Here is a 5,403-nt window from a genome sequence, read left to right on the forward strand (position 1 = left end):
GATCTTCTACTTCAAACCCCAAATTGTGACACCCTTAGACACCACTACTTGCAATAGAAAATCTCATCTCATTTCCCGTCCCTTGGGATCCGACCTTTACTTGCCTCTTTACTAATTGTAGAGTTGTCTGTGAAGTTATAAATTGTGTTTTGGTCTAGGTGCTTCTAACGACAAGTACTGAAAACTAAACCTCCTCGAGAGTCCGACCAAAAATGGCGCCATTGCCGGGGATGGTGTTAACTTGATTTAGATTTTCTTATATTGTTATTAGTTGTGTCTTTCTTTGCCTTGGGGAAGTAAAACTGCTCAAGGTTTGTTCTAATTATTTTGGAGTTGTTTGATATTTTGCATGTCTAGAAGATCACAAGGTAACTTGTTACCCTTTGATCACGAAATTGAAAGGACTTTGACAACCAATAGAAGACTCGCTAGGAGAACTTTGAGAGGTATTGGTGAGGTTGTAGAAATTCAACCAAACACTATTGAGTTCATCAACCCTTTTGCAAGAGAAGGTGAGGAGAACCCAACACAAAATCAACCCACAATGCCTAAGTTTTCGTCACATTCCGTACTCACCGAGGAAAACCTACCCAATGGTACTCCCACACCACAACACTTACCCGGAAATTTTATTGCCAAATCCGCATTTATCCAATTAGTCGAAAGAAGCCAATTTGGGGGGATGCCTAGTGAAGACCCTCATTCTCATATGGAAACTTTTTGTGACTATTGTGATGCGATTTCTCAAACCGGTGTAACTCAAGACCAAATTCGATGGGTCTTATTTCCTTTTTCTCTAATTGGCACCGCGAAACAATGGTTGAAAGGCCTTGATAAGGCTACTCTCGGAATTGATTCTTGGAAGAAGTTGGCTCTAGCTTTCTACAAAAAGTTCTATCCACCGGAAAAGACTAACATGCTAAGAGCTCAAATTACGGGCTTTAAGCAAAGAGATGAAGAATCTTTGTATGAAGCTGGGGAGCGATTCAAGGGAATTTGTCGCTCATGTCCGCACCATGGATTTAGCGAGTGGTTCTTGGTACAACAATTTTGGAACGGTCTTTATGAAGATTCAAGAAACATTCTCAACATGGGATCAAATGGAATGTTCACCGAAGTTGACGACAATCAAACTTGGAACAAGATTGAGGAAATGGCGGTCCATAACTCACAATATAGTAGACCTCGCAAGGCTACTAGAGGAGGAAAGCATGAAGTGGACTCTATCACTCAATTGGGTGCTCAACTTAGTGCTCACATTGATACCATCAATTTGAAGTTTGAAAAAGCTATGTCTAGACTTGAAGAAGCCTCAAAATCACCAAAGCATCATGTCAATGCCATGACGGCATCTTCATCAATCCCAAGTGGGATATGTGAGAATTGTGGAACTTTGGGACATGACCAAAGTGAATGTAGGGGAACAAATGAACAAGTGAATGCTTTTCAAGCATACAAGAGTGGTACCCCTTACTCCAACTATTACAATGAAAACACCAAATTCCACCCAAATCTCTCATACAATTGCCAAAATGTTCAAAACCCTCAACCAACATACACCCCACCTCCCATGAGAAACCAAAATCAAAGACCCTTTTACAACCAAAACCAAGGTTACCAAAATCAAACTCCATACAATCAACAAAATGACCAAGGTTTTGATGTTCAAAAAGCGGTCCTCCAAATGCAAAAGAATCAACAAGAGTTTTTCACTCAAATGCAAAAAGATAGTCAAGCAAAGGAAATCACCATCAACAACATCCTAGCCCACACCAAAATGTTGGAAACCCAATTGACTCAACTAGCATCTTCAAGCTCACAAAGACAAAAGGGGCAATTACCACCTCAAAGTAATCCCCCAAGACATGAAACGGTTAGTGCCATTCACTTGAGAAGTGGTACAAGGTATGAAGCACCGAAGAAGCAAGTTGAGGATGAAGTTGTGGAAGCTAGTGACAAAGAATAAATTGTGCAAAACTCCAAGGATGGAGAACCATCAAAAGAAGAAGTTTCAAAGAAAAATGAAGACAAGGCCAAGGAGAAGGAGCCCATTGTGATTTGACTTCCTTTTCCGAGTCGTCAAGCCAAGCCCAAATTTAATGACCAACTTGGAAAATTTATGGAGATTGTGAAGAATTTGGAAGTCTCGATTCCTTTTACGGAATTAATCAATCACGTGCCGGCCTATGCAAAGTACATGAAAGACATCCTTACAAAGAAGAAGTCGATCCGGAAGCTTGAGACTATCGCCTTCACTAAGGTGAGTAGTGCAATACTTCAAGGGAGTTCACCTCCAAAACATAAAGATCCGGGAAGCTTCTCAATACCGTATACCATTGGCAACACCACGATCAACAAAGCCTTATGTGATCTAGGGGCTAGTGAGTGTTATGCCGTACTCGGTGAGTAAAAGGTTAGGGATGGGAGAGCTTAAATGCACCAATATCACACTCCAAATGGCTGATAGATCGACGAAGACACCATTAGGGATATGGGAAGATGTTCTCGTGATAGTTGGGAAATTTTTCATCCCGGCGGACTTTGTCATTGTTGACATGGAAGAAGACTCCAATATTCCAATCATTCTAGGTAGACCTTTCTTGCACACCGCGAGTGCGGTGATAGATGTGAAGCATGGAGAGCTCACTCTAGAAGTGGGAGTTGAGAGGATAACTTTCAATCTTGACAAGACCATGAGAGCTCCCCGTTTGCATAAACCATGTTTTATGGTTGATCATTATAGCCGGAAGGATGATAGGAAGAAGTCGGAATTCCAATGGAAGAAGAAAATTGATGATGCTCCATTCAAAGAGCAAGTGAATTGCAACAAAGAGAGCTTGAAAAGCTCAACAAAGTCAAGCAATGAAGAGGATGGCCTCATTGGCCAAGACAAGAAAGTGGGAGAGTTGTCTCTATCAACTCAAGAGATCTTTAGTGACCAAGTAGATGAAGTTTGTGGTCTTTGGGACGATGAGTTTGAAGGGATTTTCAATCCCTATATTGGTAATGCTATCGATCAAGACCAACATGAAGGACAACAAGTGCAAAGGTCTATTGAAGATCTTTATCATGATAATGAACAAACTTTTGACTACTTCTTCAAGGTGTTCAGCAACATCAACAACACCTTGGACATGCCTCCATGACATCTCACTAAGGATGAGAGTTTGGTGGAGTCCTCCCTAAACCACCATTTGTAAATATTTCTAACTCCCTAACTCGCATTTTAATTCTTACATTGCATTTTTGTCATTTTTGGATTTTTATGCTTTGATCAAGACAATTATCGTTTTTGAGAGAAGTGAGGGAGGGACTAATGATTTAATTGATGTATAGTGCTTTAGCTTAGTGTGGGGATAGCAATTGCCTAGGCTATTCATGCCTTAGTAGTGCCCTTACAATGAGGAACACGGGATTTGAAGAATGAAAAATGACACGGGATATGCAAGTACACGGATGGAACTGAATCCGGGTAGACCAGGGAGAATCCGAGCGTCCTTAAGGGGAATCCGCTCGTCTTTAGGGAATCCGAGCGTCTTTAGCTGAATCAGTCTGTCCAATTGAGCTGTAAAATTGAAATATTGGGACTGTTGAAGAATCTGAGCGTCCTAGCAGAGAAGACGCTCGTCTTAAAGAATCCGCTCGTCTTTGCAGAAAGACGCCCGTCTTTTTGCCAGTGCAAAATAAGAAAACTTGCTGTAACAGAATCCGCCCGTCTTTATTGGAATACGCTCGTCCTGCAGTCGAAGAATCCGAGCGTCCCAGCTGAAAGACGCCCGTCTTTAGGCGAGAATTCCTGAACCCAGGATAGGCAGAATCCGAGCGTCCCGAAGGAAAAACGCCCGTATTCCGCTGCAATTTCAAAATTTTCGGGTGTTTTTAAATACCCCTCCCACATTCATTTCTTCATTCATTCATTCAAAACACTACCAAAAACCCCAAAACCCTCATCCTCTCCATCACCAAAACAAGATTTCCTCAACCAAATTCAACAAAATCAAATCCAAACTTCCTTATAACAACAATTAATCACTCCTTTTCCAACAATAATCAAATCCAAGCACCAAAATCTTGAACCTTTGAGTCGATTTTTGAAATACAAAGGCAAAGCCTTTCATCTTAAAATCGATTTGGGTATAATTTAAAATTGAAGATTTTCACTCTTTTCTTGGTATATTCATCAATGGCAAGAACAAAAGGATCAACAAAGGCACTTAAGGCAAAGGCACTCTCAACAAGGCAACAATGCCTTCAAGCAAAGAAAGCCTCATTGGCTATGGTGGTTGCTAGTGCAAACTTGGAAGTTCAACAACAACAAAATCCTCCCTTAGAAGCACCAACAACAACTCCGGAAATTGCTCAATTATCAAACTATCCGGAGGTAATTTTCATTTCTAACTCCCATAGGGATACATTTGCCAAGTATGCTAGGAAATCCTTTCTACCCACCAAATTCATATGTGAAGATGCCTTGAACAAATTGGGTGTCCTTAAACAAACGAAAGCCTTCTTTGAAGCCATGGAGTTGGGAAAATTGTTTGCTACAAGAGAATTGACATACCCCTCCCTTACCTTGGAATTCTTAAGTTCATTGAAAGTGACTAAGGTAGAGACTAGAGAATACATCGAGTTCCGCCTTGCCAATGTGAATAGGCGCATCACCTTTGATGTTTTGAGTAAAGCATTAGGTCTTAGTGATACACCTCGTTATTATAAGAAGCCCGAAAAGTATGGCCCCGCTCCTCTTTGGGAGGCGATTTCCGGGAAGAAATTTGAGAACTTTCATGCTTGTCGCGCTCTATTAGTCCACCATCCGGGCATTAGAGTGTGGCACAAGGTCATCGGGAATACTATCATTGCAAGAAAAGACACTAACCACTTTACCAAGCTCGATTATATTCTACTTGAGTCGGCCTTAAAATATTGGAAGGGAATTCACCAAGCCTTACAATTCTCTAAGGCTTTTGGTGGAAAGATGGCTTAATGTTGATTGTGGAAAGCAAGGCACCGCTTTTATCGTAAATGGAGGTCTAGTTACTCTCTTGGCCAAGTACTTTGATCCGAATTTCAACAAGGATAGCAAGTATGTGGTGAAAAAAGGGGGTCATCTCATTGACATGGATGCCATGATTAACAAGTACAAGTGGATCACGCATAATCCTCTTGACACCAAATTTGGGTGGCTCACCAATGATGCTAGATATTTTACTTTGCCTTCCAAGATATGCCGTTTGAGTGTCCATAGAACAAACTACCTTCTTCCGCTCTCAAAGGAAGCCGAATACATCATCCGTCAACAAAGGGGCGAAATTGAAGAGCCCTCCTCCTCCATTGTGACACCACCCTATCCATTCAAATATCAAGAGTTCAAACCCGAAGGTGTTGAAGTGGGCAATGACTACA

At 41.3% G+C, this 5,403-nt stretch overlaps 1 non-coding gene across 1 annotated transcript; it reads right to left on the bottom strand.

Annotated features, from left to right (window-relative positions):
- Positions 1 to 916: 916 nt before the first annotated feature.
- LOC141619151 (small nucleolar RNA R71) lies at positions 917 to 1,023 on the bottom strand. The gene has a single exon (XR_012531605.1). It is a non-coding gene; the product is annotated as a small nucleolar RNA R71 (small nucleolar RNA).
- Between the last annotated feature and the right edge of the window lie 4,380 nt (positions 1,024 to 5,403).

This window comes from Silene latifolia, chromosome 1 (assembly GCF_048544455.1).
Source record: "Silene latifolia isolate original U9 population chromosome 1, ASM4854445v1, whole genome shotgun sequence".
Classification (NCBI taxonomy): domain Eukaryota; kingdom Viridiplantae; phylum Streptophyta; class Magnoliopsida; order Caryophyllales; family Caryophyllaceae; genus Silene; species Silene latifolia.